The sequence below is a fragment of the Callorhinus ursinus genome, unplaced genomic scaffold, assembly GCF_003265705.2.
Source record: "Callorhinus ursinus isolate GAN/ISIS: 27379988/994484 unplaced genomic scaffold, GSC_fseal_2.0 scaffold2, whole genome shotgun sequence".
Taxonomy (NCBI): domain Eukaryota; kingdom Metazoa; phylum Chordata; class Mammalia; order Carnivora; family Otariidae; genus Callorhinus; species Callorhinus ursinus.
In genome coordinates this window covers 57297771-57320564 of record NW_027397064.1, presented here as the reverse complement: position 1 = coordinate 57320564, position 22794 = coordinate 57297771, and the positions used below count along the sequence as shown (strand labels likewise).

At 38.8% G+C, this 22794-nt stretch overlaps 1 protein-coding gene across 6 annotated transcripts in view; it reads left to right on the top strand.

The window, feature by feature from the left end:
• The window catches only part of MAP3K20 (mitogen-activated protein kinase kinase kinase 20), a 176724-nt gene that overhangs the window by 45031 nt on the left and 108899 nt on the right, over positions 1-22794 (top strand). The window contains exon 1 of one of the 6 annotated variants that reach the window (XM_025850192.2): positions 15050-15197. The exons of the other annotated variants lie outside the window; for them this stretch is intronic. The gene's annotated coding sequence lies outside the window, so the exon portion shown is untranslated. Of the gene's footprint in view, positions 1-15049; positions 15198-22794 lie in introns of those variants that run through there. 6 annotated transcript variants of the gene reach the window in all.

Sequence of the window (22794 nt, the reverse complement as noted above, 5' to 3'; positions counted from 1 at the left end):
TGAAAATATAGGCTCGGAAGTGGTCGTCCTGGGGTAGAGTCTCTTGCAGTTGGTCCACTTACCAGCTTAGTGCCCCAGGGCATGTGACTTCACCACCAAGTCTCGCTTTCTTCATTTGCAAGCTAGAGAGAAGATTGGTAGTTCTCATAGGCTTGCAGGAATTGCAAGAGAGCACGCACATAGTAAGCATTAGACAAATGTTAGGAATATGCACCGTGGATCGCTTTTCATCTTCGATTTCCCACCTCCCAGTAGCACTTTACATATAGTAGGCACTGAGAAATATTTATTGATTAAAAACTGTGGCTCATTTCAGCAGAGTCCTCAGTAAGTTTTTAGTACGAAGGTGATGGAGTTATATGAAATGTAAGGAACATTATTATTATAATTATTATTTTAAAGATTTATTTATTTGAGAGAGAGAGAGAGAGGACTGCATGGGGAGGGGTAGAGGGAGAGAAGGAGTAAAGCAGACTCCACCAAGTGCGGAGCCCCACCCCGGCCAGTCTCACAATCCTGAGATCATGACCTAAGCCGAAATCAAGAGTCCCACGCTTAACTGACTGAGCCACCCAGGCTTCCCGGGAACATTATTTCTGAATGCTTGACCTAAATGTTTGTGTATTCTAAGAGGGGGAAATATGGGTGAAGAATACAGATTTTATATGTAACTTCTAAATTTTAGAAGACCATAGCAAAGCGATGTAAACTTCTCAGAGTCCCTCACCCATAAAGCCGATGTCATTGTTTTTGTGCCTGGTCACAAAAGTGGCTCGGATCTGAAAACAGATTGGGTAATGTGTAGAAAGATGGCACACAACTGGGAAACTCCAAGTGGACACTGACTTCCTGGAAAAAGCTCTCACAATAACTCTTAACAGAAAGGACAAAGTGAAAGGAGAGTTTGGTGTAAAGAGAGTCAGTCAGGGACCATAACATCTGTAGTACTTCAGAAGTTTAACTGCAGTAATAATAAAGTGAAGAGACAGATGAAAGCACATCTTCATAAAATTAGAGCTTAAAGTTGAGAAGAACTTCACAAGTCCGGTCTTCCTAATTTTGGCCGCACATCAGGATGACCTGGTGGCTTGTTAACCTACACATAGCTCGGTCCTACTTCGACAATTCTGATTTAGCAGTTCCAGAGCAGAGCCTAGGCAGGCAGCTGTGTGTGTGTGTGTGTGTGTGTGTGTGTGTGTGTGTGTGTTTATAAGAAACATTTATCCCTGATGTAGCAGGTCAGTGGACTGGTGTTTAGGAACCACCGGTCTACCCTATTTTCCCCCCTTGTCTGGTCATCTGGATACTTTAAATAGCACTGATAATAGGAACCTTATAGTAAGGCACCCTTTTTTTCTCTTTTGTGGTGTTCTCTTTTAAATCACCCTTAGGTGATTTCAGTTAGAATTTGCTACCCTTTAACTCAGTCCATTGATTCCAGTACTATCCACTGGTACTGGATAAATTGGGTCTGGCACATCCTCCTGGCAGCCCTCAATATTTGGAGACAGGTGTGATGTCTTTTTTAAACCTTTTATTTAGCCTGTAGCACCCTCTCCATCCTTATTGTGCTGTGATTTCACCTTACTTCAGAACCATTTATTAAGGACTTGATCTACACCAGAACTTGGTGGACGTTGGAGGAGCCACAGGGATATTACAGTGGAACCAGGAGAGAGAAGCTTGTAGACAAACACCTTCCATACAGAGGCAGTGGATTGAAGTGTGGGTTCCGGAGTCAGACCTGTATTGGAATCCCTTGCACAGCCGCTTGACTAGCATAGTCTTTGTGCCCTGTGTCCTCAGGTCTCAAGTAAGGACACTACCAGCACCTACCTCAGAGTACCTTCGGGGGAAGGCAAGGTTTTCAGTGCATTGCTTGGCATAGAGCAAGTGCTCAATACATTTTGGCTCAAAAATGTGCTAAGGATCATAATAGTGATAGGAACAAAGAGGATGGATTACAGTGTGGAAGGCAAAATTTATCTGGTGCTGCAATAAAAATATCGAAATAAAGTTTCCACGTACAAATTAGGTGAATTTGTACACACTCTTACAAGTATGTAAAGAACATCTAATCTTTGTGGAATTAAATAATTTTACTCATGTCCTATTCAACACTTACACATTAATAATTTAGGTAGCACCTGACTCAGTATGATAGTAGGAGAAGTAGTGGACGTGTTAAAAGGCACAATAAGATCAAGAATCTGAAAAGAGGGGCGCCTGGGTGGCTCAGGCGTTAGGCGTCTGCCTTTAGCTCAGGTCATGGTCCCGGGGTCCTGGGATCGAGCCCTGCCTGGGGCTCCCTGCTCCGCAGGAAGCCTGCTCTCCCTCTCCCACTCCCCCTGCTTGTGTTCCTGCTCTCGCTATCTCTGTCTCTGTCAAATAAATAAATAAAATCTTTTAAAAAAATAATTTGTAGCATAATACTCCCATTTACTTGGGGCGCCTGGGTGGCTCAGTCGTTAAGTGTCTGCCTTCAGCTCAGGTCATGGTCCCAGGGTCCTGGGATCGAGCCCCGCATCGGGCTCCCTGCTCCGCGGGAAGCCTGCTTCTCCCTCTCCCACTCCCCCTGCTTGTGTTCCCTCTCTCGTTGTGTCTCTCTCTATCAAGTAAATAAAATCTTAAAAAAAAAAAAAAAGAATCTGAAAAGAACTCAACAGATGACAGCAGTGAGCCAGGAGATGGGAAGGCAACATCTTAGACATTGGAAAACTAAGTGTAAATAGATGATGAGGACGATATGGCTTAACAGAAGGACATTTTATATTTGGCTTACTATGAGTTAAAGTGTGATGTATTTGCTGGAGAAGCTAATACGATTTTTTAGACTGTGATAAGAGAAACTTAGGATCCTGAGCAATGGAGACCATGCCCTGTTCTTCCCTGTTTAAACTTCTAGAGCTTCTTCTACTTTGCTCCTATTGACCGGGATGTAGGGCAAGTCAGCTAACTCTGGAACCTAGTTTCTTCACCTGTAAAATGGGTTTAATTCCTGCTTAGTTATATTTCCCTTGAATTGTAAAAAATATAATGAATGCAAGTGGTATTATTGTCACTCTAGAGAATTTTGTCATATTTTATTTATATGGTTCAAAACCCTTTTTCCTTGATGTGACTGATAACATCACTAGTCTTTAGTAACTATCCAGAGTTTTAATTAACTGACATTTAAATTAACTAAAATCTTAGAGATTGTAGTACAGATATTATTGTTCATCTTGTTTTAGATTCAGTAAAAATATGGGCATCCAAGTGGCTGGTAAACGGTGAATTATTTTTTACCTTTTAGTTTGTGTATTCGCTGTCAAACCTAGCTGTGCTAAACTGACCGGGATGTTTTAGAATAAGTCGAATTGAACACCTTAACGGCATCAGTGCTAAGATTAGCTACAGCAGAGCAGCATGAACCACCTCACTGAATAAGCCTGTGTTCTACTTTTAGGGAAAAAGGATACTCCAGGGATATAGGAAAGGAACAGGGTGATAGTTTCTTCTGCAGTCTTTGCTGCTGGTGCCTTGTGCTTTTTATGGGGGGGAGGGCGGGGAGTGGGGAGAGGCGGCTGCTTTTTCCAGTGCTCGCTCGCTCGCTCTCTGTCCCTGCCTCTTTCTTATTCCACTGTTAGAACAACAAAAATTCAAAATATGGAGATCAAGATCCTGCAGACTAAAATTCTTTCTAATTATGTTTTAAACCCAAACATGAAAATTAGAATCCTTCTACACACAATCTGACCATTTTCCGTCAGCCTTAAATTGGCGTTTTTTGGATTGTGTTCTACTGAAGAGCCTTGGTGGAGGAGAGAGGAGGTGAGAAAGAAAGGAAGATTCTAAATGACAGTCTTTTGAATAGTGTAAGTTCAATCCCTAAAACAAAAAGCAAGATCTTTTTTTCCCCTAAATAATGTGCTCTCCAGCTTCACCTCTCATCCTGGGAAACATGAAAGAGAAAGTAAAAGAGGTGACCCAAATCACAGAGTGCCTTTGATAGGAGAAATTCAGCTGTTTTGAACACTTACAATCAAAGGAAGTGGTTTCCCTAATTACATGAACTATGTGAAATCTCTCAGAATAGCTCTTCCACCCCAGGATTCCTTGCACTTTAGAAGTTTGCATAAAAGCTCACATGGAGAATCAGATGCAAAGTGTTTGATTCAGATTTTATTAGGCAGAAGAGTGCCCACATCCATCCCGCGGTTTGCCAGCTACTTAGGTTAGGGCCACTCTACCTGGTTTTGATGTGGGGATCCTTCAGACCTGCAACATTAAGATCTTTGTTCTATCCTTTCCTTGCAAGAGGTACCACTTTTCAGGAGCAGTAGCTATGAAAATATTCAGGCGATTGGTCTTCCCAGTTTCTCTCTCAACCTGAAAAGGATCATGGCTGTGTTTGTGCACTTTGCATGGGAAAACATGATTTCCTGTGTTTATTGCTAGGGAGTGTTAAACTGCTGGATTTTATTAAGCTCTTCGTTACATTTTCTTATATTTTAAATAATGATTTACCAGAATTTATATGCAGAATTCCCCATTTACTATCAGAATCTAGAGTTGGGACCTGCCAAAACACTTGGCCTAAAGAATAATAGTGATTATGACTGTATTAAGTCTTTTGTATTTTGATAGTCACCTTGTTACTGAGGCATACAGTGTGGTGCAGGTGTGTAAAGAAGAGAATTATAAATATCCCAAGTTCTCTGTTTGGGGAGGCAGGCTCAAGAAGACAGAAGCATCCATTTTAATTAAAATGTCAGCTTGAAAAGATCTTTTTCTGGGCAAGTAATTTTGTGTGTAAGGGAGATTGTCTAGTAATCATATAGCAGTAAAAAAGAACTGTGTGTGGGTTTTTTTTGTCTCTTTCAGTGAATAGGTATGTTGCTGTTACTGTATTTTATATTCTGTTGAAAATCTGTGGGTCCTAAGAAACAAATGGGAGTCTATGAGCAGAAACAGAAGGAAATTTGATTTTGTCAAGTGTTTAAAGTACAGTAGTGACTTAAATTGTAACCCACATAAAATTTTCTAATACGAGGACTGTTGGTTCTTGGGCAGCAAGGGTTAAGTAAAAGAAAGTAAAAGTGCTCTTCAGTCAGTCAACCTACAAAAATTTATTTAAACAGTTATCCAGCCATTTCTTTCTACTTTAACAGTTCTCATTTATTCCAGGCAAATTAATATTTGTAATTTTAGGATATTTAAAATCTGAAAGTGTTTATGATTGAACTATGAGACTTTCTTTTCTGTGTGTTGTGCACTCCTAATTATGGATGGCTTAAGATTTAGCTACTTTGTATATAGTCACGTCAAGATAATAGGAGGGGATTTGAAAGATGATGGAAGATTGATACTGTGGTAGGTGTTTTGCTTATTGGGTAGATTTGCACATAATTATGAAAGGTCTGTTATCTTAGAAATCTAATACAGGGCGCCTGGGTGGCTCAGTTGGTTGAGCGACTGCCTTCGGCTCAGGTCATGACCCTGGAGTCCCGGGATCGAGTCCCACATCGGGCTCCCTGCTCAGCAGGGAGTCTGCTTCTCCCTCTGAACCTCTTCCCTCTCATGCTCTCTACCTCTCATTCTCTCTCTCTCAAATAAATAAAATCTTAAAAAAAAAAAGAAATCTAATACAGTAATCAAACCGAACTTTTAATAGCTCTTTTAATCTGACAGTCCCAAACCTCCAAAAATCAGTAATCTGAAGTGCAGCATAGTTATGTTGGGTAGCAATAAATCCAGTCGTAGGGCCCAGGTCTTTGCTTTGCCAGTTTGGAGCTTTTGTCAGGAGCACACTGACAAGTTCCTACTGTGTGTGTTAGATTTTAAATAACATTCAGCTGCCTACCCTCTGCTTGTTATAGGAAAGAAGGTTAAATATGCTTGAATGATAGGCATTTGGTAACACTTCAACATTAGCAGTAAAAGGTCATTTTGCTTTTCTTCATAGTGTTTCTAGCAGCAAGGGAAGTAGCACCACATAAATCACAATTGAGCTTCTTGTTCTAGATCAAGATTTTATCTAAGTCATTGCAGATACTGAAAATATCTATCTCTTGTTAAAATTCCACAGCCTCTCTGGAAAAATGGGTTCTATGATCCTTACCATTCAGAAATCTGCTTAATGGCTGGCTTAAATAACTTCTGTTAGGGTTTTAATCCAGTATCCCTTGCATTATCCTCAAATGATAATATTATTCAGCTAGCGTTTTTACCATTTACAAAGCACTGTTATTTATATCATTTCCTTTATTAATATTGGAACAGGTTTAGTATGATTCCCAAAATTATATGGGAGAAAACAGAACTTAATCTTAGGTTTTCTGGCTCTGGATCTAGTGCTGTTTACCCTTGGAACCTCAGCTTTGGAAAAGACCTTAATCAATATTTCTGATGCCTGAATCTCCTCTGTAACATTCCTGTTGCAAATAAGCATTTTGCTTCTGTTTGAATTCTGATTACTAATGATGGAGAACTCATTAACCTCCTGGGACAATCCATTTCATCTTTGGAAAACTGACCATCAGAAAGCTCTTCTCTAAATTATTCTGAGTCTATACCACATGCTAACAGTTTTGGCCCAGCATTAAAGGAATAATGCAATACTGTAATGTGATTTTTTAAAAGGACATTAAAATTATACTCAGGAAACTCTTACCAGGTGATATTTATTAAGTGTCTAATTGTCCCCTAATTCTTATCTTATTCATAAGTACTATAGCTCCATTTATTGTGACTTTTTAGGTTTCTGCAAAATTTTTGAAGTGTTTTTTTTTTTCTTTTTGGAATCTCTTCCTAGTATTAAAAGTGACCAGTTCTTACTTAAATAAAGGAACGTAACTTGGAGACAGTACACTAATAATAGGAAAATAGATTTCTAAAGAGTATATCTTATTTGATATACTTCAGTATCATGCTTCTTCTTTAAGTTTCTACTTTTATCCATTTTTTCACTGTGCTATACGTATAACCAGATATTTCCATGTTATATTTATTTTCCAGATTTTATTTTTTATATTAAAAAATGCATGCTCATTCTAAAAAAAAAAAAACAAACATTACAGTAGCCTATAAAGAAGCAAAACATTTCTCCTCCCTATAATCTTATACTCTGAAACTTAGCAGTTTATGAATAACTTTCCAGATTGATTTTTTCTCTGCATTTATAAGCTGTACTAATATTTTCCCCTCCATACAAATGGATTATATTTCTAGAAAGGGTAGCATGAGGGAAATTTGTGATGGAACTGCCTATATCTTGACTGTGGTGGTGATCTCTTGAATATATGTATGATAAAATTATCTAGAACTTAACACACACACACAAGTGCATATAAAACTGGTGAAATCTGAATAAGATCAGTGGATTATATCAGTATCAATTTCCTGATTATGATACTGTGCTGAAGGTATGCAGAATATAAACTGGGTAGGGTATATGGGATTTTACAGCTACATAGTTACCTCAAAATAAAATAAAATGTTAAAAACTTGGGTCATGCTGTTATATGTATATATATTGAAACTTGGGTTTTAAACTTAGTATATTGAGGCACTATGTGACTATATAGAGAGCCCTCTCATTTCTTTTAGTAGCTTTTATATTTTGTGTTTAAATAGTATTTGTTTACCCTTACTTATTATAGCAAATTATATTCTTGGCCAGTGTACAATAAAAAAATACTGGACACATGGAGAAACATGAAAATGTTTTACTGGAAACTCTGAGATGACCCAGATGTTGTAATTAGCAGACAATTTAAAGCAGCTTTTATTAACAGGTTCAAGAACTTAAAGGAAAACATGATCATAATGAAAGAACAGAATGGGAAATTCAGCAGAAAGAAAGGAACTAAAAATTCTAGACATGAAGAACTGCAGTCTTTGAAGTTTTTATTTTATTAGATGGGGCTTAATAGCAAATTAGGGAAGGCAAAAGGAAGAGTCAGTGTATATAAAAACAAATTAATAGAATTTATCAAATCTGAAGACCACAAGGGAAAAAAGACTTAAAAAAATTGAAAACTCAGTAATATGAGACAATATCAGTCTAAAACATACAATTGGACTTCCTGAAGGAAAGGAGAGAGAGGGTGGACAGAAAAAAAATTGAAGAAATGATAACTTAAAATTTCCCAACTTTGGTGGAAAACATATAGGTCCTAAAAGTTCAGCAGACCCCAAGCAGGATAAATCCTTTTGCCTACTTTCACCATTTGTGTTCGGTGTTGTACTGGAAGTCCTAGTCAGAACAGTAAGACAAGAAAAAGAAGCAAAGGCTAAAGATTGTAAAGGAAGAAATAAATCTGCCTTTATTTGCAGATGAAATCATTATTTACATAGAAAATCTTAAGTTTTCAAAACAACTCTTAGAAGTGATGGATTAATTTAGTAAAGTTACAGGAAACAAGTTGATTATATTGCTATTTACTAGGAGCAAACAATTCAAAAAATAAAATTTCTTTAGAAAACAGTTTATTTAGAATAGCATCAAACAAGAAATACTGAGAAATAAATTTAATGGAAGGTATGAAAAATTTCCACGCTGAAAACTACAAAACATTGCTGAGAAAAATTAAAGATGATCTAAATAAGAAGACAGAGATCATGTTCATGAATTGTAAAACACACTATTGTTCAGATGTCACTTTCCCCTAAAAATTGATTTGTATAAGAAGAACATTGTTGGAGGATTCACACTTCTTGATTTCAAGACTGACTGCAAAAGTCCAGTAATTCAGATGGTGTGGTATTGGCGTAAAGGTAGAAACATAGATCAATGCAACAGAATCAGATTTAGCCCTCCACATATTAAAGTCTGTTGAATTTTAATAAACATGCCAATGTAATTAAATGCAGAAGAGGAAATATTTTTAGTAAATATTTCTGGAACAGTAGGTAGGTATGCATATTTAAAAAACTTAACTCCTACTTTACACCATACACAAAAAATTATTTCAAGATCCATTATAAACCAAAATGTAAAAGTTAAAACCAAAAAATTTCTATAAGAAAAGGAATATTTTACAATCTTATGGTAGTCAAACTACAAAAAATGTTAGTAATAAAAGTAAAAATTGATGACTAGAGTTTCATCAAATTTTAAATTTCTGCCCATGAAAAGAAATGGTTTAAAAAATAAAGAAGCAGGCACAGACTGGGAAAAAGTATTTATAATAGATGTATCTGTCAAAGGATTTATATCTAGAATATTTAAGAACTCCTACAAATCAATATTGAAAAGATAAATAAGGGCGCCTGGGTGGCTCAGTTGGTTAAGCGACTGCCTTTGGCTCAGGTCATGATCCCAGAGTACTGGGATGGAGTCCCACATTGGGCTCCCGGCTCAGCAGGGAGCCTGCTTCTCCCTCTTACTCTCTCCCCTCTCATGCTGTTTCTCTCTCTCTCTCTCATAAATAAAATCTTTTAAAAAAAAAGATAAATAAGAAAATTTTAAAATAGAAGATTTGAACAGTCACTCCACAAAAGATACTCAGTTGCCTCTTGAACAACATGGGTGTGGACTGTACAGGTCCCCTGATATGTGGATTTTTTGATAAATACAGCGCTGTATTTTTTTTTTTTAAGATTTTATTTATTTGACAGAGAGAGACACAGCGAGAGAGGGAACACAAGCAGGGGGAGTAGGAGAGGGAGAAGCAGGCTTCCCGCTGAGCAGGGAGCCCGAGGCGGGGCTCGATCCCAGGACCCTGGGACCATGACCTGAGCTGAAGGCAGACGCTTAACAGCTGAGCCACCTAGGTGCCCCACAGCACTGTATTTTTTTAATGATTTTTCTCAACATCTTCTCTAGCTTACTTTATTGTAATAATACAGTATATAGTACATATACAAAATATGTGTTAATTGACTGGCTCCATTATCTGTAAGGCCTCTGGTGAACAGTAGGCTATTAGTAGTTAAATTTTGGAGGGGGGTGGGTCAAAAGATTTTCGACTGCACAGAGGGTCAGTGCACCAATCCCTGTGTTCAAGGGTCAACTGTATATGGATAATCAGTAAGCATGTGTGAAAGTGCTCAGTAGTATTAGTCATTAGGGAAATGCAAATTAAAACCACAGTGAGATTCATTTCACACCCATTAGAATGGCTAAAATTTTTAAAACCAGCAACACCAAATATTGGTGAGAATGTAGATTAGCACCTTCTCATAGAGTGTGAAATGGTATGACCACTTTGGGGTGTTTTTTGCCTGTTTCTTCAAAAATTAAGCCCCCAGCTTACCCTACCTATGATCTAGCGATTCAACTTATAGGTATTTACCCAAGTGGAATGAAAACATATGTTCAAAAAAGACTAGTATAAGAATATTTGTAGCATCTTTATCTATAATAGCTCAAAATTGGGAATAACCCACATACTCATTAGTAGGAAAATGGATAAATAAACAATATTATATTGATAAAATGGAATTCTAATTAGCAATAAAAAGAATTAACTACTGATAAATGCAGCAACATAGATGAATCTCAAAAACATACTGTTTAGTAAGAAATCATACATATGGTATGATTCCGTTTATGTGAATTTCAAAAGGCGAAACTAATCAGTGGTACTAGAAAGCAGAACAGTTTTGGGGCGCTTGGGTGGCTCAGTTGGTTAAGCGTCCCACTCTTGGTTTGGCTCAGGTCATGATCTCAGGGTCATGAGATGGAGCCCCACATGGGGCTCCAGGCTCAGCGGGAGTCTGCTTGAGATCCTTTCCCCTTTCCCTCTGCCCCTCCACCTGCTCACGCACTCTCTAAAATAGATAGATCTTTTTTTTTAAAAAAAGCAAAACAGTGCCTATGAGGGGTCGTATTGACAAAAAGGTACATGGAAAGATAGAAATAGTCTATATCCTGATTGCGATGAAACACAAATACCTACGTGTATCAAAAGCTCTTTACATTATTCATTTAAGATCTGTTTATTTTATGATATATAAATTTCACCTTAGTTAAAAAACAAAAGTTCAGTTTTTTTAAAAAGGCAAAAGAATAAGCCAAGCAAGTCTGTTGCCTTTTAAAGGGCTTCTCCCAAAGCACCAATCAATAATTTCATATGTATAAATATATACATGTATATTCATATGTGTAACACTGAATATGAAATTAAATATCCACACACCATATAACCCATGCATTTAAAGTGTACAATTAAATGGTTTTTAGTACATTCACAGTTATGCCATTATCATCACAATCACTTTTAGAATATTTTCACCCCAAAAAGAAATCCAGATCCGTTTACAGTAATTTCTCATATTCCCTCAACTCCCCCACAACCTAGCCCTAAGCAACCACTAATCTACTTTTTCTGTAGATTTGCCTTTTCTGGATATTTCATATAAATAGAATTATATAATACGTGGCTTTTTGTGACTGGATTCTTGGACTTAGCATGTTTTCTGGGCTCATCCATGTTGTAGCATATATCTACTTAAATGGGTTCCTGGACCTAATTCTGGTGTGGGGAGGGGTTGTTTCCACACAAACCAGTAGGGTGTCCTACCGTTCAACTCAATTCTGACACAGTCTACCTGGAGACAGCAGCAGACAACACGGGCTAAGCCCAGGTTGTGACAGGTTCTTCTGACTGACTGAAAAGCAGAGGTTTCTATGACCCCCTTCTTAGGTTCATTTAATTTGCTAGAACGGCCAGTAGAACTCAGGAAAACGTTTTTACTTACTGGATCATCGTTTATTACAAAAAGATACTATTCAGGAATGGCCAGATGGAAGAGATGCCAAAGGCAAGGCCATGCGAGGCTGGTGAGACTTCCTTCCCCTCTTCAGGCACGCGCTCCCCCAGCATCTCCATGTGTTCACCAGCCTGGAAGCTCCTGAACCCTGTCCATCTGTGGAGACTTCAGTACACAGTCATGATTGATTAAATCGTTGGCCATTGGCAAATGATTCACCCTCCAGCCCTTCTCCCCTCCCAGGAGGCCGGGGCGGGGGGCGGAGGGGAATGAAAGTTCTAACCCTCTAATCACAGGGTTGCTTCTCCTGGCAACCAGCCCCCAAGCTTAGGTGCTTTCCAAAGTCACCTCATTAACAGAACAAAAGACCCCTTTTCACTCGCATCAGTTAGGAAATTCCAAGGGTTTTAGGAGCTCTGTGCCAGAAATGGGGAAGAAGACCAAATATATACTTATTATAAATCACAGTATCACATACTTTATTTCTTTCTATTGCCAAATATCCCATTGTATGGATATGCCACATTTTATCTGTTTATCAGATGATAGACATTTGGATTGTTTTCTACTTTTTGGCTATTAGGAATAATGCTGATATGAACATTTGTGTATGGACATAGGATTTTTCTTTTCTTGCCACTATTCCTAGGAGTAGAATTTCTGAGTCACACGATAGCTTTGTATTTATTGTTTGAGTAACCGTCAGTACTGTTTTACATTCCTACTAGAAGGATGTGAAGGTTCTAATTTCTGGATAAATCTTTACCAACACTTGTTATTATCTTTTTTTTTTTTTTTATTGCGGCCACCCTAGTGGGTATGAAATGGAATCTCATAGTGGTTTTGATTTGTCATTTTCCAGTGAATACTGGTGTTGAGCATCTTTTCATGTGCTTATTGGCCATTTGAATATTTGTTTTGGAAAACTGCTATTCAGATTCTTTACCTATTTTTAACTGGGTTAATTGTCTTTTTATTATTGAGTTGTAAGAATTTTTATACATTCTAAATACAAGTCCCTTATCGGATATATTATTTACAAATGTATTCTTTGATTCTCTGAGTTTTCTTTTTCATTTTCTTTGTGGTGTCTGTTGAAGGACCAATGTTTTTAATTTTTTATAAAGTTCAATATACCGATTCTTTTGTTGCTCATGCTTTTAGTGTCATATCTAAGAAGGCTTTGCCTGACCCAGGGTCACAAAGATTTACTCTGATATTTTCTTCTAAAATGTTTCGTAGTCTTAGCTCATTGTTTGTGTTTATAATCCATTTTGAGTTAATTTTTGTGTATGGTATGAGGAAGGGAGTCCAACTTTATTTTTTGTATGTGAATAGTAATTTCTTACCTCTTTTAGCCAGAATTGTATTCCATGGCCACGTTTAGCGAGGAGCCGATCGGGAGGTGACAGATATGGGTGGGGCATGGCTGCTGGAAACACAATAGAAGGCAGCCAGCAGCAGTTGCCACGGCACACAGCCTCTTTGCTTTTGACTCAAAATAGTATGCCACCAGACTTGACAAGGAATAATTCGAACCTCTCTGAAATATGAATTTGATCAAGAAGCATTCTATAACTGGCTTCCAAAAAGACTTAAAAAAAGTTTTCTGGATTTTATTTGTTAATATGGTTTTCCTGAAGATAATGCTGAAAGCTGAAATAGCTGGATTGCTATTCATTACAACTAAAGAATTTACTCTTTCTCGTGCCTCTGCTCAGCTATTTGCCCACCATCTTTTTCTCACTGTCCCACTCCCCCACCCTCTCCCTGCCCGCCCCCCTCCCACATATCGGAGTTTTTGTCTGCTAACATTACGTTATATTGAATGGGTTTGACATACGTACTCTTTAAGGGGACACTCGGTCTAAAACCCAGCCTTCCTCTGAATCTAAAAATTACTCCAGAGTACTAAGTGTATTTTTAAAAATTTTATTTGGAAGTTCTTCCTGTCCCCTAGCCCAGAGACTTCTAATGTTTGAAAGGCTAGGAAGCTGGCTGCCTGGCGCCCGGGGGTGTGGAGAAACCAGACCCGGAACGCAGTCTATGCATTCCCTGCTCGGTGCCCGTGTTCAGTGCTGCTTCCGTAAGAACACACTGCTTCCCCTGGCAGCCTCCCCACGGGTAAGATCTTCATTTTACAGCTAACAGATCACTATGGTCTGTGTTCAGCACTGGAAAAATAACTTAAAAAATATGTTTGCTGTTGAGGTTGAGCCAGGGGCCCTCCCATATTCGAATGGAGAATATAGTACGTATTTGATTAAACCAATACAATAGAAACCTCACCATGATGAATGATGACAGGTGTTTTGAAAAAAGAATGATGGCATGGTGTGGTCGTCTGTGACCTCTGACACAGAAACCTGAGGATGGGCAGGAAATAGAAACACAAGCATGGCCCCGTCAAATTCAGATTCGTGCCACGGGCGCCATAATCGGGAGGCTAGTGATGCTAAGCCAGATTCCTTACCCTGGGAGTGGCAAGGAGAAGGGATGTTCAGTGACTTGCAGCTTGGCACTTGATCTTTTAAAATAGTAGGGGACTTTAAGAGATTTATTTTGAGGTTTAAAGAATCAGGCTTAACACCTTTGGTCATCTTGGTGTATTTTGGTCTTTTAATTAGAGGTTCTTCTGCCAGGTATGATGATTACCGGAGTATGCTGGATGACTTATGCCTTACCTCTTTACTGATGCTGTATTCACTGGACTGTCTGGTCTGTGCTCAGTGTCCTGCCCAGACCTGTGCTTTGGCCTCTTTTATGAGTTTCACTGTGCTGTTGCTGCCAATCTGTGATCTATTTGCTAGCAATGCATAGTTCTGGCTGATGTTCTGTATATCTGAGTTCAGTTCTGTGTATCTTTTAACATTTTTTTTCTTTGAATTGCTCTAGGTACAGTCGCTAGTAGCTAACATTTATTGGGGAAAACTGGGGTCTAGCGAGTACTTTCCATTTAAATTTGGTCCTCACAGCTATTTTAAGTAGATAACAGTTTTCTTCATTTTGTAGATAAAGACCGAGCTCAGTGACATTAAGAGACTTGCAGGGTCACGCAGTTCATACCTGGTAGAGCTGATATTTAGCCCGGGCATTTTCCGACTCCGGAGTAACTGGACTACCATTCAGGTTTGCCCCAGAACTACCCTCCAGGGTCTGAATCCTGGCTGCTCACCTAAGCCATGTTAGACTCACCTGAGAAGCTTCCAAGAGACACCCGCACGTGGGCTCCACCCCGTACTAATGAAATGAGATTTAAGACAGAATGTTAGAGTTGAAGAGATTTTAGATCATTCATTCTGTCTTTTTCACCTTCACATTTTGACATTTTATCCGTAGGTAAGCTGACCCTGAATCACATAGCTGTCAAGTGTCAGAAGCAAGACTGGAATGCCGGTCTCTTGATTCTGATTCTAGAGTTCTCTCCATACTCGGGTCAAATAAATATGTTAGAGTATTTACTGTGTACAAAGTCCTAGGCACAAGTACCATCATAGGTGAGTTTATTTATTCATATGTAATATCTAGAAATATGTGTGCATGTACATCTGTGTGATTTTGGAAATTGATATTCATTTGCGAGAGAGGTGGTATTGCATCACAGTTAACTTCTGGTTTGAATTTTGCTTTAGTTGCTTCTTATACCATGGGCAGGTTACCTAATCTCTCTGTTCTTTGGTTTCTTAGAGATAAACCGGGGATGGTAATAGTGCTTACTTCATGGATTAAATGAGCTAATGGAAGTGAGGTGATGAGACAGTGTTGACACACAGGAAGCTTTCCATTAGCATTAGGTAGAGTAATGTATGAGGAAGGATGTACTCAGCTTACAGGTTCCGGAACTCCATGGCTTCTACATCCATGGACTACAAAAGAATTACACTAATGATAGTATTTCTGTGATGTGGGTCACCTGTATGAAATCCCTTTCTCTCAGCCTTAAAGACGTATGTATAGCTTTCTGCAGGCCCTTAACAGGGTCTATACACTCATGCGTTATAGTTCACAATTTTCTATCTGTCTTCTAAAACATGGTGGTGTTCTAATATATTTTCTTCTTTATCTCTGGGCCCACTGTTACATCTCAGCCATATTCAGCCATGACTTTCTGTGTGTTTTGTTAAATGCCTTGGGCTGCCAGAAGGTTGCTCTGGTTTAGGTTGGTATATGGCATCAATCATCTCCAGGTTTATATTTATTTACATGCAAAACAATTCTCGTCTCTTCAGAGTCATGTGTAGTTGATAGTTTTATACAGAAAATTTTGAATTATTTTCTCTTAGACTTCTAGTGATAAAGTCTTTGACATGAGATGAGTTCCACCTAGAGAACTCCAGGTATCAACTGAGGCCTGTCCCTGATCTCTCTGCGGTCCTGTGCATTGTTGCAAGAAATAAAAGGAATCCGTTACACAAACACTGCTTTAGTCAACCAGCATGGAAGAATGGGTCCATTTACAGTATCATTAAGTACCATTTACCAAATGCCTTTAAAGGAACTCTTTTCTCTTCCTTTCTGCTCAGAGGTATTAAGGTATTAAGTAGAGTCACAGTCAGATTAAGGATACCAACTGACTCTTCAAGCAAAGAGAAAAATTGGAATTTGGGGTGAGGCGGTGTTTGGAAATGAGATAAAAATCTGAACTGAAATGGATCTGGCAAGCAAGTTCAATTCAAGAACACAGGAAGTTACATGAGTCAGCTCTAGTAATTTGAAATGATTAAAATAGGCTATCATGAAAAGTAGTTTCCTGCTATAGGAGATCTTAAGGCTCCCAAGGATATAGTAAAGGTACTTCCTAGGCAAAGCTGGTAGCTACCCAAATAGATCCCTAGTAAGGTAGCTTTTGCTTTATGTGTTCAGAAATTTCATCTTCGGAGCGGTGGACTCGGGATGCTAAATCCCATTAACATATTTGACTGTGACTGAAGAATAAAATCAATTTGCTAATTTGAAAATTTTCTATTTGTAGGTGAGTTATATGGGAAACAAACTTACAAAGACATTGCTTTATGAGTGTGGATCAGAACAAGAGGAGTTCGTAATGGGATGTGTATATGTTCTAATACTGCGTTCTGCTAACAGTCTGATTTGTCTGCCCTTAAACAGGAGGCGCCTTCTTCCTGGGGAAGTTCCTCTGCCTTAACCCCTCCCCCAGCCTCTTCTCCCTTCCAGGGTTTACTTTTTTTACTTTTTTACATTTTACTAAAAGAGTCTTTGACTCTTTTCCAGGCCGTGGTGGTTGACCATCTCTTAACTATCACCCAATACACACATACATGTGTGCCCATGCAAACACACTTCCTTATTAAATATGTTGGTACTTTCAATCAAGTTATCTCCTGTCCTCTGGTCCTGGAAGGATCTTTCACTCTAGGGTGACTCAACCCATCTCCAGCCTCACCCATTTAGATCAATCATTTCTCAGTTCCCAATAAAACATCCCCTGGTGTTGACCTGTCATTGGGAGTGTTCAGTCAGAGGTGGGGTGTCTATTTCATGGAATATCCCTATGGGGATAACTTCATTAAGAGGCCAGTTGGAGCAGATGACCTTTAAGTTCCATGGGGTCGTAAATTAGTAACTCTTTCACTTCCATAGACCTCACTGATCCTGAAAGGTTCTCTTTGAACCTTTGAAGTGTTTTTTCACTTTTTAGGAGTGGCTCCTAGTGAAATGCGACATGAAAATCAGCTTGGCATGTGTTGCCATGTTGCCGCGTGTTAGCAATTCCATCACCTACTTCTGTTTCCCTGCATGTGTTTCACATTCACAGTCAAACGGAGGTGCTTCTGTTCCTCAAGCTTGCTGCCCCATGCTGCCTGTCCACCAAAGCTCTTGCTGTTTCTTCTGCTTGGAATGGCAGACCTTCCCCAGCTATTAGTCTGTATCTGAACCGTTCTTCATGGTCCAGTTGAAGGTTTGCATTAGCCCATGCTGTCGCCAGATCTGCACATGGATCCTCCACACTCCACAGCACTCTGTCCTTCTGGTGGTTATTTTGCACCTCGTTATTTTGCACTTCTCTTTTCCCTTTGGTACTGTGTAAACCCTTGACAGTAGTGGTTTATTTATTTCCATTTGACTTACAGTGCCTGTCGCATCCTTGTTTTCATTCATATCAGGATATAACACAAGTACAGAAGCTAAAGACAATATCATAATGTTAAGGGGAAGGGGCGCCCGGGTGACTCAGTTGCTTAAGCGACTGTCTTGGCCTCAGGTCATGATTCTGGGGTCCCGGGATCGAGTCCTGCATCAGGCTCCCTGCTCGGTGGGGAGTCTGCTTCTCCCTCTGACCCTCCCCCCTCTCATGTGCTCTCTCTCTCTCTCTCAAATAAATAAATGAATAAAATCTTTAAAAAAATGTTAAGGGGAAGAAGCATGGTTATATTTAACTAGAAAACTGAGAGTAGAAACTGTAGAATATTTAAAAGATCAGAATTCAGTTATTAGGGAAATTTTAACAATAGAATAAAAATCCAGCCAAACATAATGGGATTAAGGGGTGAATAGAAAGTGAGGAAATAGAATTTAAGGTGAAGTATTATTTCAGGAAGTTTTGATGTTTAGGAAAGTAGGTTGAGAAGGAGATGAGGGTCAAGGAAAGTTGTTTGGTTCTTGGAGAGATGAAACTCAAGCATTTTTTAACCTAGAGGAGAGACTTAGAGATTAAAGATTCCAGAAAGGACATAATTGACGGTGTATCATATCCTGAGGGAAGAAAGGGCGATATAAAGAGCACAGGTGTCAGGGTAAGGTCTGGGGGGAAGGAAGGCTTGCTTTCTCTCTGAGGCAGAAAGGAAGAACGGGAGTGTAAGGTAGGAAAGCTGAAGGCAGTTCGGCCTGTTTCCCCAGCGTAAGAGTATCCATAGTCATCTGAGGATGACAGGACTAGCTAAAGGACGTAAGACTTGAGGTTTATTATAGTCGACTCCTGAAAATTGTCTTGTTTTTAATTTTTTTAAAGATTTTATTTATTTATTAGAAAGAGAGAGAGAGAGCACGAGCATGAGCAGGGGGAGCATCAGGCAGAGGGAGAGGGAGAAGCAGGCTTGTGGGACTTGATCCCAGGACCCTGGGATCATGACCTGAGTTGAAGGCAGACACTTAACCAACTGAGCCACCCAGGCGTCCCTCATTTATTTCTTGATATCATTGTCTTCCTCCAGTAGATCGTAAGCTCCATGAAGGCAAGGGTTTTGCTATCTTGTTCATCACTATCCTCAGCACCAAAAAATTGTGCCTGGCACATTGACAATATTTGTTGGGTGAATGGAGAATGAAAAGGGGAGCCAGTTGGAGATACTCAAAATGATTGCTATCATCTTTTAGCTTTCAATAAATGTACAGACTATAAATATACCATGTTAATTGTCTCAGGATGTTTCTGTCATAAAAGCTTGTCTGCAAGCACTGAGAAACATAGAAAGGTAGTTATTGGATTTTTTCATACTTAGAAATTGGTGGGATGAGAACTAGAGCTTTAGAGTTTTGCAGTATTTGACCAAGGAGTGTAAAGTTATGTGTGGTATCTTGAAGACCCTTTTATTAGACAGAAGCTTGATCACCAACAGCTTGGTGCTATGGCATTAACTATTAGTTATCCACCCAATATCTATTCCCCTTGTCTTTCTTAGGGTTCATGTATTGTTAGATATGCTACTGTAACTTAAAACTACATTCTCCAGCCTTCTCTGAAAATAAGATGAAATTTCTGAGAAAGCTCTTTAAAAGAGGCTGACCTAGGAGGAGACTGTTATGTACTGTCCTCCCTCCTGCTTCCTGGAATGTGAATATAATGGCTTGGAACCCCAGGAGTTATATTGTGACCATTAGGTAACCTTGAAGATGCAAGCCAGTGCTAAAGATGGTGGAAAAGAGTATAGTTGTGGAGCAGCCATATTGGGCTTCCTGCAGCCTTCTTGTTTTTGAGACAATGTAAAGTGTTTTGTTTAAACTACTGTTATTTTGGATCTCTGTTTCTTTCAGGAGAACTCAGTTGATTAGAAAGGAAAAACTGAAAGGAATTAAGGGTAAGAGACCTCAGTGGGCCAAATGAAGAACAGTTTTAATGGGAGTAAGGATAAGGGGTTGAGGTCAGAGAGGGGTTTCTAAGTTTGAGATGGGTGGGTAATAAAAGAGTGTAAGGGATCGTTATAGGTTGCTAAAGCAGAATGCTGTTGAAGTCTCCTGGAGAAGAGAAAGTCAAGGAAATAGTATTTGAATACACAGATAGGTAACCAAGAGCTAACCCTTCAATTAGACCAGTGTATCTTTGAAGTTTGATTTCATGTGCCACCAAGGATCTCTCTGTAGACCAGGAATCTGAAGGGTTCTAATTTGAGACGCACTACAAAATATTATTTTATTGTATGGCTTTCTTGTTGAAGTGATTTAAAGCAACTAATAAAGATACTAATTGTGGGGTTAAAAAAATTAAAAATAGGAAAATGGGGGAGAGAGCAAACATGGTAAAAAACAAAATGGAAGCAGGAATGAAGTTAGTCTGATAAAAACGCACCCATGAGGTTCTCTGTAGTTTTAGATGTAGGCAAGAGATTTGGGTAGAAGCTTGCCAGCAATCAGCGTGAAAAATGTAACACGATAGGTTATAGTAATCACAGCGGGAGTGGGATAAAAACAGGTCAGTTCAGGAAAATTAGAAATATTTCTTTTACTAAGACTATTTTGCTTGAATTCTAACTTTATATGATTGAATTACATAATAACATCAGAAGTTTTCTTTTAGGTGGGGGAGGAGAATATCAAAAGACAGGTTTTAGGAGAACCACCATGAACAAGTTTACACCGTACCCCAACATCAGGGTAAAAAGTGAATATAGTTGGGCAGCTCTACAGAATGCCAGTTATCTGACCATGTTTTCAGAATGACTATTGTCTTTGCATAGACATAGGTAGGTAACCAAAAGACTGAAAAATAAGACGTGTCAAGAAAATTGGTAAGAATTAGAATGGTTAGGCTTAGGAGAAACTATCCTGGACATTGGCCTTCAGGAAGTAGTCATCAGGCTTCAGGAATTCTCTTTCACTGTCTCCTACTGAGCACCAATAAAGACTTGTATTCAGCATGAGGGTAAGTAAAAAGAAAGGATGTTGTGGTTGCTGGTGATGGTTATTAGGTATTGGAGGCTCTTTTCATTAAACCTTTACGGGAAAATGATCTTTTGCCTTTAAAAGTGAATTGCTTTAAGGTGGGGCTTGTGGTTGGGGGCAGTGAAAGAAAAGACTGGAAGACTTCAAATCCCTTCCATTCTTCAGAATCTATGACTCAAGATTATTTTTACCATATATTTGTTAGGGTTTGGTACTTTAAAAAAATATCCATAGTCTGGCAGGTGTCACCCACATACCTTTGTCATTCACTGTTGTTTGAGTATGCTGACAGAACCCAGAAATAGTGAGATCATTAATTTAGCTGAAGAATCCAGGTATTCAAGATACTGTCTAAGTGGCATCTACAAGATATTAAAGGACTTTTCAGACTATTTTAATATTAAATTTGCCTGAATTCTTCTAAATGATTTTGCAGATTTCCATAATAAATGTGGCAAACATTTCTCTTATGGGATATAAATAATCAAACTCTGTTGCACTGTAGAGTAATATTATAAAGCACTTAGCTAATCAGATTGTGAGAGTCGCTCAAAATTCCTAACCATGTAATTTTTGCATAGAGAGACGGTACTTCATGCTGTGCAATTAACTGGTTTTATTAGCTATAAATTTGGTTGTTGCTAGCTGGTCTGACGGGCTGGTGCCTGTGGAGAATTGGATCTTGGTTTTTGACTCGATACTGCACAATCGAGTGTCAGGAAGGCATGGGAATTTGTAGTGGGGGCAGCAGCTGAGGCCCTAAGAGGGAGTCGATGAGGAATTGTTTCTCACACTTGTGTAACTAACTAAAGAGAGCTTTGGAATTTTCTAGGCCTGTTGTAATTTCTGGATGTTCTATAAACCAACATTCCATTCCATATTCAAATAAGGTTTATAAAGTAAAATGGGGTGGTTTAGTGATTGTAAGTAGGACATCAAACTACCTGTGTTGAAAATCTGGCTTTGCCATTTATCATGCCCTTGGGCAAGTTTTAAGATTTCTCTGTGCCTAGATTTCTTCCCTTGAGTAAGGGCGATAGTAGTAGGCCCTAGGCTCATGGTGTGCTGTGAGGGTTTGAAAGTTCAGTCTGCGTGATGCACTTGGCCTGGCTCATAGTGGGCACTCAATAAATGGTAGCTATTATTGTGGAGGAGTCTGCAAATTGGAATCTCTTTGAGCAAGGGCAGCTTCTAATAAAAAATGTTTAGATGAAAGGACTCATATTTTTATTGGCCCTTTTTTTTTTTTGGAGAGACGGAAGAAATATATAAAAAGAGGCAGAGGTAAAAGATCTAGACTCAAATTTTATTAGACTTCAACTCAGCTCCTGGAAAGTGAACTTAAATCAAAGACCCAGTTTTCTTCACTCTTAACATGCTAAAATAGCTAACTTATTTGTGAGGGTCCTATAAGACAAGTGTTTTGAAAATGTTAAAGTGCTATAATTAGGGAAATATATGGAAATATTTTTATCTAAACATGGAAAGTCGCATATAGTGAAATAAATGAAGCTGATTAAAACAAGTAGATCATGACAGTAGAATCCACTGCTGGAAGAGATCTGAATTTGCTCAGAAGCTTGACTTGAGTCTGAAGAATAGATTGATTATCAAGGAAGGGGAAAGCTGACAGAGAACAGAATTAGCATTGGTCCAACACCTGGCATTTGCTGGGCACTGGGGTAGGATTACTGTCCCTATCTTATAGATGAGGAGACTGAGGCCCAGAAAAGTTAAATAACTTCCTCAGAGTCACCACGTTTATAAGTGGCAGAGCCACCACTCATGCTCAAGCCTGTTTGACTCTAGAGGATGTCCTAACACGCCATGGTCAATTACCTCTGTTCAGTTTATCAAATATTTATTGAGTATCCATCTGTATAACGTACTGTTAATAAGACATCAATTTTTTTATAGAAATGGATAGAAATTTAAAGCATGAAGGAATCTGAAAGAGAATTCTGTCCAGTCAGGTTA